Raw genomic sequence first — 12,862 nt, forward strand, 5'->3', positions numbered from 1 at the left:
ATGGTCTTCTTCTTGCTTCGACACCCTTTCTGCAGTATATCCACCATCCCTAATCTGCGGATGTCCAAACCACCTCAGCCTCGCCTCTCTAACTTTGTCTCCAACTGAGACAAACTACTCGTTTCCTGTCCATTCTGGTTGCTCCCAATTAAAATCTGAGCATCCTCAGCTTGTCTTTTTGTCAGAGCCAAACCACATGTATCACTCCAGGTCTCACTGCCATCTTATGAACCTTTCCTTTCACTCTTGTTGTCACAAATCACCTCTGACACTCGCCTCCTGTCATTATTAGGATCCCGCTCCGGCTGAGTCAGGCCTCCAGAGTTTGGGAGCTGCTGCTGTGCTGGGCAGATGTTGCTCATTCTGAAGCAAACACCATCAAGAATCAAATGGACCATTTCAGGGCCCTCTGTCTTTGTCTGTGTCACTCAGCCACAATCAGACAGGGAGAGAGGGGTTGGTGGTCTGTGGATGATTTGCATAACTCCATGTTCTCACTGGAGATGTCTTCATGTCATTGATGATTGGGTGGCTGCAGGTTGGAGCAGCAGAAACACTTGAGTTTGAGAGTTTGAGGCTCATAAATGGGGTTTTATGTAAGAGCTTTTAAAGTGGAGGGACATGTGTGAGATTCCCAGCATGAGCCCGCTGAAACCAGTCATAAAAATCATGGCGTTTGTAGTTTTATTGCCCTCTTATACTTGAGGGGCTGAAATTTTGATATATCAAGTTATCTTTGGTTTACTACTTTTTAAATATTTAACAGTTCTTCCAGCTTCTATCTTCATCCATTCCAATTAGAAATCAATCAAATTCATGCATCCTTTACACCCGGACCACCCTGCTGAACATCAGGCATCAGCACTGACTGATTGATTCAAAAGTTTGTCTCCAAGCGGAGTTTGAATTTAACACCAAAAATCAGGTTTTTTTCTCCTCCAAACTACTTCAGCTTCCCTTATTCACAGAGGGACAAACAAAGGCTGTTTTGGCAAAAGAAAAGCCTCTCTCCCTCCTCCAACGTCAGCTACAAAGAAAAGAGAAAGCCGGGCCTGTCACCACAACAGTCTGCTGGGAGGGAGGACGTCATTACACGCCAACAACGCGCGACGGCGGCGGCGGTCAAGTGCCACGCGCTCAGCCTCTCTTCCGTTAAGCAGATAAAAGGTGGCATCTGTCTTTATTGTGCGAGTAAATCCTCTCCGCCATTGACCGCAGACACTTCACATGTTGATGAGGAGGAGGACGTATAGATAGGAGGCCCCCCGTCCGCTTTGTTCACCTCCCTCTTTGGGGAGACGTTATGCAAATCCAACAAACCGTTTGTGATTTCCATCTTAGCTGACAAATAATTGAGGTGCTTTGGTTAGATGGGGTTATTTTTCTACTCCAGGGTTTTTGGATCTTACCTAAAAGCTGATAAAAACTTTTTTCTCATCAGGAAGATAAAATCTGAAATGTTTTGGAGACCTTCCAAAGGTCAACAAGGCTCTGTAGAACTTATGCAAATATTTAATGCAACTGACGAGCCTCTTACTCAACAAGCGAAAGAAAGAAATAAAGGAGGAAGAGGAAGGCTGAGCCTTTGTCTTATCATAACTAATCAGCAGCCGGGGGTGAAATGATACTCTATTCAAAGCACTGAGGAGGGGCCCGCCTGCTGATTTGCATGAAATTCGTTGGGAGAGTTTTAAAGGTGTGTTCACTGCAGGCCATAACAGGAAGCAATCCCATAAATCAATCACCAAGGTTTACTCAGCATTACACAGTGTACACAGAGGGAATAAAAACACTTTTTGAGGTTTAATAGAAACTCTGATTGAGCGTAACTAAATGCAAAAACCTGAGTCCACTTATTCCACTTCCATGTTGGAAAGAAATACATCTGCATGGGTCTGGAGGAAGACGAGTTTCATCCAAGAGCAAATTATAGATGAATCCTGGAAATAAAGCCTCTGTTTTTGCCATAATGCAGAGGATAAGTTTTCCTTCACAGATGCACGTTGCATCACATGGATACAGGATTTTAAAATGACGGGGAATCTCCATCATTTAGTGCCAAGGCGGTTTAGATTCCATGCTGCATGCGGGCAAAAGTTACGTAACGTTTCCTGTTCAGTGACTCTGGCCTGCTTGCTTCCATAAAACTCTTCGATACTGATATTTAATGTCTCCTGGTTTGACCACTTACATTGGAGGAAGAAGGTTCATCGGCCCAATTAACTGTGTCGCCATACTGTGACTTGGACTTTGTTCCCAGCTGGGGTCTTTCTGTATTGAGTTCAGATGTTCTACTCCCACAGTCCAAAGGCATGCATGTTAGGTGGGTGTGGGTGTGTTGTCAGACGCATAAGCCAAACTCCGCACCAGGAACTTGGTTGATGATTAAGAGACTAAAGGGTTAGGTTAGGGTGGTTGTGGCTCAGGAGGTCGAACAAGTCATCTATTAATTGGATGGTTGGTGGTTTGATCCCTTGCTGCTCGCCAAAGTATCCTTGGGAAAGATACTGAACGCTGAGTTGCTCTCTGATGTGTTCATCAGAGTATGAATATTAGATAGAAGGCACACAGACAAAGGAAAAAGTGCTTGAATGAATAGGTGAGTTTTTCCTGGGAATGCATGCCATGCTGCCATGAGTTTTTTAGACAGCAGACGGAGTGTTTAGTTATCAGCTAATACTGGCAGTGCACCAACACACATATCTGCTAATAAGTGCAAAGCAACATACTAAAAAAATATTCATATTTTACTCAACACTCAGATAATCTATTAAAATGCTCCATCAGACCATCACGTGGCCACCAGAGAAACTGCAGTTTTTGGCAGCTCCAACATGGCTTCATTCACCAAACCCAAAAGCGGCAGGTTAGACGATGTGTTCAATATCCCCGTGTTGGTGTTGTTCCTGCATCCTCATCATAATGTTGGTCCATGATCAACATTTCAAATGATCAATTACGTTGCTGTGATGTCATAGCTTTGGAATGTGGATGGAAAACACCCAACATTGTCATGATGTTGGGTGTTTTCCAACATCATGATGCAGGGAAGCCAACATGAGGATATCCGATCGTGGTGCTTAGACAGTCCCAACTATTTTATCCAATGACTGGTCACATGTTTTAATGTGGGGAAAGCTCATTTTGTGAAGGGTGGTGACTCTTTGTAAGAACAAGGGCTTTGCTGATCAGCCCCCAAAGAGCCAATCACCAGAGGAAAAATCAAACATATACAACATATGAGAAAAATCCTAAAATCCACCACACTGCACATCCAATGACCAATGACCTTGAGCACAGTCTGAGTGAAGATGTGCACCAGTATGTGCACCAGTTCCATTCAGTTCTAACCAACACTCGTGGAGGGGTAGCTGTTCTTGTGAGTTGTGGACAGAGGGACGAGGAACACTTTAGCATGAGTTTGTTGGTCCTTCGCCTGGATGAACCAAAAATGTTCCAATACAACTGTGGCATTAAACACACGTGACGCCTGTGTCTCCACATTGAACTCCAACTGGCCAACTTCACAGATATGTAGAGAAAATATCTGGCTCTCCAATCGTTCTGTTGGAATATCTTTTGAGGTTTTTAGATGCAAAATTTGCATCTCGGGATAAAATGATCAGCTGTCATGCTCAGGATCCTATATTGTTTAGGATAAGAGGACACTGAGATAGGACATGTAGGTTAACTCTTAAACTCAACTTCCAAAAGCCTCATTTCTTACCTCCCTTCAACACACAATCCAATATTTTTAAAACCTTTCTTTTCCCATCACCTTGAAACCAGTTGCGGCAGATGGCTGCCCCTCCCTGAACCTGGTAATGCATGACGTTTCCTTTCCACTGTCACCAAGTGCTTGCTCATAGATGGTTACATGATTGTTGGGGGTCCTTTCTAATATTGCAGGGTCTTTACAATATAAAGCACCATGGGGTGACTGTTGTTGTGAATTGGTGCTATATATGGTAAATGGACTGGTTCTTATATAGCGCTTTTCTACTTTACCTGAGTATTATATAACTAATATTTACACACGTTCACACTCCGATGGATGCTTTGGAGAGCAACATGAGGTTAGTATTTTACCGGAAGATGAAGGAGGAGTATTTGGCATAAAGACTAGAGCAGTCAGGGAACCACCAACCTTTCAATAGCTGCTCTACAGCCACCCCCTAAATAAAATTGAATTGAGTTGAATTGAATTTGGGTACTTTACAAAAGCCTGGCTGTGCAGAATAAACAATAAAACTGAAAACATAAAATCAAGTGTTTGTTCAGAATGAGGACATGGGAAAGTTTGGGTTTCTAATACTCAGATTTAAAAACAACAAAACACTGGAGTCCAGGATGTTCATCACTTTAAAAGGTTTTTGGAGTTTTTCCATTTTTTTTTGGCTGCAAACCTCAACAATAAACAAGCAGAAGGTCCAGCTTTCTCCTAAAATAAGAACTCCAGAAGAAGTCCAGGAATTCTAGCGGTGCCACGAATCCTCCCGAGGGCCTCCGAGCTTTTCTAATTTGACTTCGTGGAGCAGAAAAAACACACAAGTCTCTCATGTCCCTCATGTTTACAGCCAGAGCCTGGTATCGCGTAAACCCCTCTCCCCTCTGCCTTTATGAGATAGAATTTCAATCGTCTCTGCTTTTCCGAACTCGTAAACGATGTAATGAGTTTCATTTGCTTCGGCTACGTGGGGCTCAAACCGCCACGGTGACCGCAGCAGTGTTCATAAAGATCACAGGAATCCTCTCACACACACTCGGTGCTCACTTCTGCTCAGCACATGCCAGCTCTGCCTGGTGACTCCTACATTTGGTGTGAATTTCCAGGCCATTAATTTAGGGAACATCACTTCTAAAGGAAACTGCCCCGACATTTGTGGTTCCTCTTTCAAACGCTCTCCATTAAAGCCTCTATTAACCAGCCCGCACTGCATAAATCACTGCTTAAAACGGCGCAGCGACACATGACAACAACATGCGCTCCCGGCTTTTATTTCTACAAACGTCTGCGGTGAGCATGGCAAAACACAGGAGAACAGGGGAGGAAAAAACAAAACAAATTTGTTTCAATTCTTGACTTTTCAAAACAGTTATTGCTGATTCTTTAAAAGTAAATGAAGGAAAAATCAAAAACACTGCTTTAAATAAGAGCATTTAACACATTATGTTAGAAAGTGGCTAATGAGGGATTTGAAGGCCTGTGTGTTGATGTTGCCATTATTACACTAGTTTGACAAATGTTTATTAAAATAAAGCTCCATTTGTGAGGCTTTTTTGGAGCTTTCAGTCACATCCTGCAGCAGGAAAACACAACATGCAGTTAACAAGCAAGTCGGTGGGCTGTGAGCAAGTATTTACATGTAAAAATATGATTTCTGTGGTTAAGAACCAGCTTGTCAAATGTAAGTTTAATGAGCTCCAGAATAAACTGGTGAAATTTGCCAACGTTATCCCAGAAGTTACTTCCTGTTTACCTTTGGTTACTCAACACTAGTTTAGCACCCCAGATGAGGATCGTAGGAGGGCTCCATTTAACTGATGTAAATAAACTCACTCTGGTCTAATCTTCCAAGCTTTTCATCAAGCTTGTGCCTCGGTTTCAGTAGGTGGATTTAAGGATTTTGGTCATCGTGTAGTTTGACGTGCAGTGGTTAAACTGTGCAGTATAACTCATAACTCTGCCACATCACTAACAGCACGTTACACATGGAAACACTCAGACTTGTATTTTTGGAAGTGTTTTGGCATCTTAAAGAAGTCTATACATTTACTTTGTGAAGTATGTGTGTCTGTTAAAACTATGGCTGATTTAAAGGGAGGAGCAGGTAAGATCATTCATCATGTTTGTTTGTTTTGTTTTTTTTTAAATACAGGAACTGTTATTGTGTAACTCTAGGCACAGTTATTGTACACGGTGGTTTTCATGTTTGTGTAGCAAAGACCAGCAGAGAAAACAGTTTTGATGAATATTTATGTACTCTTCTAATCATTGCAGAATAAATCTATTGTGACTTTTAAGAGGGTGTGGGAGAGGATAAAAAAAACCTCACCAAGCACAGACTTGTCATCAACAGTCAGCTTGTAATGCATCAGGACACATTTTACACTACAAAAGATATGTGGACTCCTAAACGTCAGCGAGTGGGTCGAGTATTTGGATCACAGTTAGGTGTTAATCTCTGAAGCTTAAAAATGAAGCCAAATCCAAATTATGCAGTTCCCCTAATGGCCACTAAAGGCTGGCTCCAAAAGGGAGGCAATCTCCACAGATGTCCATGTTAAAAAGGCCAACTTTACAGCAGAAATAAATATTAGTCTAGTTCAAGTCTAGTTGTTTTAGGTCTCTTTATTCAATTGCTCTGTGCAGAAACAGTTTTCTTCTTCACTGCAATCTCGGCGTGACCGCAGCAATATGATAGCGACCAAATAAAAGAGGTTTTTGGTACAGCAACCAGCTAGCAACCACTTGCCAACCAGTTGGAGAAAACCAATTTTCCATCATATCTCAGGAGGAAGATCTCATATCACTTAATCCAGACAGGTAGATGAAGGTATTTCAGGTGTTTTGTTAGTGGGACAAAAGGCACACATTTTAAACACAATTTTGATTTTAAAAGTGTTAAATCAACAGGAGGCTTGATTTAGGCTTTTGGGTCCTTTTTTTTCAGGTTGCCAACTGGTCTCCGATGATCACAATGATTCCTAGTGGTCATTTCCGCTTCTATTTAGCTCTGTCACTATACAAATACAGGCCATTTACCATCTGTCAACTTGTTTCTAACACATTTTTTAAGCGGAGTTATCATGCCGCAAAGGGTTGAACTTATTAGATGTGGCTGCCAGTATGAAACCATTTTCACAAAAGACGCCAATTCTTTAAAATGTTTAATATGAAAAAGACAGCAACAATAAAAACAGTTTAAAATGGGCGATGCTTGAATTTAAATGAACATTTGATCAACAGAAGACAACAACAAACTTGACCGGAATCTCACTCCAAACCTTTGTTAGTCTGGGATGCATTTCAGTTGGTACCAGCATAACTACAAAGGATCATTCAATACAGTTTCCTCTTCAGTCCTACTGTGGAACCCAGTTTCTGAGTAGACCAAACCAGTTCAGGGTTTGCTGTGTCTATCTAAATTCTCCTTAAGGGTCATGTAATCTTTGTTGTTGCCTGTCCAAAGACTAACCCTTTTTAACTTTCTCTGCATATTTTCCATGTAAAATTCCAAACGCCGTCCAGATGTTTGACTTTGCCCAGGGCTCCAAACAATGTGGCTACAATGTGCAACCGGCTATTTTCCAGCTTTTTTTTCCTCTCTCCAGACATCTCACATACTTTTCAGGCCTCTCGGACCGAGAACGAGGTTTTAACGGTGCTTTTGGGGAAACACGGCCGCTCGTCTGCTTTAAACGCTTATCGGTCGTCGAGGGGTAGAAATCGCAGCAGGAGCGGGGTGACCGTGAAACCCGTACTCCTGAAAAATCTGCTTTTTCCATTTGGTTTAATACGTCTGACCGATGCACTCCCCCCTCCTCTGGATACCAGAACGCTCAGCTGTAACCCAGCTTTACATAACCGCACTGAACATACCATAAACTCTCTCATTCACGCAAACACGTGAACCGTTTCCAAAAAACAAAGAATTAAAAACAGCGAACACTGGCACACCAACCACATCCATCCCTCCCCATCCCCAACCCTTATTAAACTGTTTTCCCCTGGAAACACTCAGCTATGTTTTCCAAAACTCCTTCTCTTTCCCCCTCCCTCGTTTGCTCCGTGCCTCGGGGCCAAAGGGGTCCGCTCCATATTGTCTTCATTAAAGTCGCAGAGTGTCGACCTGGTTTGGAAACATGGTGTGTGTTCTCCTGTGTGTGTGTGTGTGTGTGGGGGGGGGGGGGGGGGGGGGGGGGGATGGAGGTTGAGGCTCCTGAGTCCTAAACCACATTCTTTAAATTCCCTGTAAGAAGAAAAAAGAAAGAAAGCGAGAGAAAAATGAGACAACTACAAAGAGAAAACACAAAAAAAAGGGGTGGGGGTCAACTTTATCAAATTAAGTAAGGCTAAAACACACATATTAGACACCAAAGATGGAGGCTAGTCTGGAGGACAGACACACAAGCACACACTCGTGCCAATAAAAATGCATAAATAACATCTGGCTGAGGTAAATCCTGTCACTCCCATGGAAACAAAAGCAAAAGGGGAATCGATATGGAAATGACAACGGTTACGCAACACTTGGAGCTCATTTGCATGAGGGCACAGATGGTTTCACACGCAGACAAAGCAAGTGTTTTGACACAAGTGCTGCATTATGAAGTCTAGTCGACGGTTTTACTTTGCAAATAGTGCCGCCTTGTTTGTCCTTTGTCATGTTAAACGGCCCGTCGGAGGCAAACAAACACGCTGCACGCGCACACACACACACGCATGCACGCATGGATTGCAGATGAGTAATTGCCCTGACGCACTGAGGAGGATGTCCTGTTTGTTGGCCATTGTGGAGCTGTCACTGTGGGCCTGTCATGTTCTCTCCCTGCAAGTGACAACAACAGTTTGGAAAAAAACGAGCCGTTTGCAACATTTGGGCTTGGACTTTTTTTATTTGTTTTTGGGGTTTTATTTTTTCCCCATCCCCGGCTGGATGCTGAGACTCCACTGGTGGTTTAAATAAACGCTACAATGTCAACAGATTAAAAAGTATCCCGCTATGAGGCTTTTGGACGTGCTTACACCAACGGAGGCTGCGATGAAAATCAGCCTCCTGATTTACTCCGATGAGGTCACCGATCGAGAAAAGAAAACACAAACACGGGGTCATCTGGCCTAAAAAAAACATTCCCAGAGCCACAATGTGGTCATCCAGCAGTTCTTAAACATAACCCACAATAACAAGCGACTTGGTTACCGTGGCATTGCCAGTGTTTAAGCCTGATGTTTTTATTCCCCTTTCTCAGCAATAAAAGGGGCCAATTATCCATTTCCTCATTTTGTATATGCTTATATTACATAAAACACATTTAAATGACCAGTTGACTAAACATTTAAACACCCATTTTCACCTGTGGGCTCTAAGACGTTGCGACGCCACCCGCCACTTAGTGGGGCTGCGTCCTCTCCGTTTATTCTTCGCCTCGCTACTTTACGACACGCAGACATGAATGATGGGGGCCACAAATCTGCAGACAACGACTGGCCGTGGGAGAGTAATCCAAACCCATCACTACTCAGCCACAGTGATGTGCAACCACATCCTTCACAGGCGTGTGGATGCAAAGGAGGAGGACTGTTGGTGCCAGCGGTGCTGATGCTGGCCGACTCCACAAGGAAAGTAAACACATACTAACGCATACTTAGCACAAAAAGCAAGGAAATTTGCATTTGGTGGATTATATCCTGGTTGTAGCAACCCTTTGTCACTTTAAATGGTACCACATTTGTAAGGAAAATGCATTTATGGGTTGAGCAGCAGAGTTGAGTACGCGCCCCTTTGTGGGATGTGAACCCCAAGCCACCCTCGATGTGTTCATCCGACTGAATGTTACATAGAAGCATGTAAGCTTAGATATGGATTGCTTTTCAGTTAAATTCAAAGACATTCAAAAAGCACGTTGGCCATCAGTCGGCTCACTTTGGTCATTGACGTGGTTTTTTTCCTTCGCCCCTTTAATTCCTCTGTGAAAGAAACTGACAAAATCTGCACCCCCACTAATGAAAAGCGTTATGCTACATTGCTCTGGATAGGGATGGAACTGTATAATTCTGATTAAATAAGAAAGTCTGATCTATTTGCTGGTGTAGAACTGTATTACACTTTACTAATGTGTGAGGTGTTCAGCTGATGCCTGTCAATCCTGTTAATAACTACTGTGGCTAAATAATTCATTGTTGTGTGTGAACGAGGCTCTGCTTGCTGTGTGTGTGTGTGTCCTGGGGCCACACAGTTTGCATTATGGAGGCTGGACAGCACTAACCTCACTGGAGCACCTTAACCTCCTCCTCCTCCTCCCGTCTCTGCCTTGGCGGCAATGGTATTGATTATTGGCAATCGTGGCGAGACTACAGGGCGGACAGAGCACGGAGCAGATCACACGCACCTAAATCTGATGAAGTCAGCACAGTTGGTCTAATTTTAGGTGTTTGTTGCCCTCACACAGGAAAGTGTCTCTGTCGCATGTTTTTATTTTAAGGAACTTTCCCTTTATCTAACTAAAGCCAGGCGGCATTTAAAGGAAATTACAGGTACAAAAGGAGGTGTGGCTACATGCGAGTCATGTTGCTACTATCTCGACTTTAAAAAACAAAAAAAAAAGAGAAGCTGCTGACTTATTTTATGGGAAATTGTTGCTCACAATGCAGTTTTTTTCCTCTCCTCCTGCTGTGACGAGGGGAAACTCAAAATCATGATGTGTGCTAAAAACAGGAAAAGTCCATCAAAAAGAGGAACAGGCACAAGTGGACTTTCAACAACAGGACATCTGTGGTTAGAAATATTGATTAGATTCGGACTGTAATTAATGTGCCCTGTTCCTCTATTCTGGCTCCGCTGTTTGGCTGGTTTAGACTTGATAAATAACTCATCCCTGTGCCTGTCCCTCTTTTCCAGATTTAGATATTTAAATCTGGTAAAGTTACCAGAGTCCACCGTGGGCTCTGATGTTTACTACATATCACAGTGTCCGTGGAAGCATCTATACTGTGCATGTTTGTGTGTATTTTACAGGCGTGTTCGTACAATCTCTCTTTCCCTCAATGCATGCATCTTATTTTGCGTCAACAGAGTGGAGAATTAACGACTGAAGGCGTAATCGTAATCAAAATGTAAAGGTGCTGCAATATTTCCCTGCAGAAGTGTGCAGATAAGGCACTGTTACACGGGGAGGCTGGCAGTTTACACAAACAAGCACTCTCTGGGGAAATCACACTACTGGCCTTGTAAACCCAGAACCGTGAATGCACAAACAGCCTGACAGCTGCCGCAGCCTTGGACACTCACCTCAAAAATCACATTTTAATTAATAAAGCCTCCGAGTGCGTGACGGGAGGGAAGCCACAGGAAAAGCTGAGTAACATCTGAATGTTTTCAATTGTTGCTTCTACTGCAGCACATGTACGCACGCAAACTGACCGGGTTGCAAAGACGGTAAGAAACGCTGACATGTTTCTAGTGTCCGTAGCGGAAACATCTCACATTTTTAGTTTTTGCAAGTTTTCATTAAGTGGCATGGAGATACTTTACTTTCATGACTGTCTGGGTCTGAAAAATGACACCAACGTCGTAGCGCCTTAAACCTGGACTCTATTTATTGGCCACAAGAGCCGGAGGAGGTGGATGAGGGCGAGGCAGGTCAGGCCATCTCTGCTTAGTCTGCTGCCCCCTCGACCCCAAGACTTGGCCGAAAATTAGGAGACATTTGTGGGATAGTTCTCACTGAACAGGACTCAGTGGAGCTAAAAGTGTAAAAATCATTATTTAGAACTGTTTCTGGACAAAAAGCTCAAATAGTATTTTAGTTTTTGCTAAAAACCTGACATAGCTTGACCTCTCGTGCTGATTTGGGGAATATGTGCTGGTATGAATTAGGTTGCGTTGCTACAAATCCTCTGATGTGACAACACCAGTAAGTGAAGGGTGACAATAGTACAAAGGTTTTCCAGACATGTGAAACATGTGAGACATGAAAAACTACAGGCAACCGTGGCAACCTGCTGGTAACCAAAGCAACTGCTAGGATGATTTTTGCTGCAACAACTTTTTTGTAATCGGTTTCACCCAATGGAAACCTCCAGGAAAGTGTGTCAACATGTTGGGGAATACCTGTTTCACATCATGCTGAAGTTTCAAGGTGGACAACTACTGAGATTGTACGCATGACATCATGTCAGAAACCCCCAAAATAATAATAATAATTTAAAAAAAAGATGGTTCTTCCTGTGCCAGCTACTCCAGCTTCCTCCCAGAGTCCAAAGACATTACTGTTAAACTAATTGGTGATTTTAAGCTGGGCGTAGGTGTGAATGGTTCTGTCTCTCTATATTAGTGTTAGAATAGACTGGCGAGCTATTTTAGGGTGTACCCACATCTGGGCCTATGACTGCTGGGATTCACCCCTCTATCCATCCATTCTCTTTGCTTGTCCTCAGAGAGTAGCAGGGGGGGTACTCCAGCTAACATAGGCCGAGAGGTGGGGTACATCCTGGGCCGAGCTAACACAGAAAGACAGACAACCATTCATACCTATGGGCAATTTACAGTGACCAGTTAACCTAACTGTAGGGGGAACCCGGAGTACCCGGTGAGAACAAGCACAAACACGGGGAGAACATGCAAACGCCACACAGATGGTGAAGTCAGACTCGAGACCTTCCTGCTGTGAGGCAACAGTGCTAACAACCACCAGCTGGGATATCATGCTGAAAACCCTTACTTGTAAAAACATTCATAATGTGAAGGAGAAATTTTGCAGATGAGACACACTGTCTTATTTTTCATGAAATGAGCCATATGTACGCCTCGCATCTCTGTAAATACCTGCCAACATGACAGTGTTCTGTGGGCTCAAACTGGGCACAATGCATACGTACAGTCATGGTTTAACATATGGGATCAGAAGCTGACACATGGCGAGTGAAAAACGGAGCGACGGTGGCTTTTGGAGATTACCACTTTAAAATTTGTATCCATTCGTGCGAGCTGAAAGAGCAGATGTGGGCACACAAACATACGTACACTCCCACTCTGCCCAGTTTCTCAGAGAAACCGATGTTTATAAGCAGCAGTTGTTTTCCAAACACTTATCCAGCCGATGATGTCATGCAGACATGTTTGCTTTGAGGTGTGTGTGT

This window comes from Simochromis diagramma, unplaced genomic scaffold, assembly GCF_900408965.1.
Source record: "Simochromis diagramma unplaced genomic scaffold, fSimDia1.1 OVJJ01000338.1, whole genome shotgun sequence".
Classification (NCBI taxonomy): domain Eukaryota; kingdom Metazoa; phylum Chordata; class Actinopteri; order Cichliformes; family Cichlidae; genus Simochromis; species Simochromis diagramma.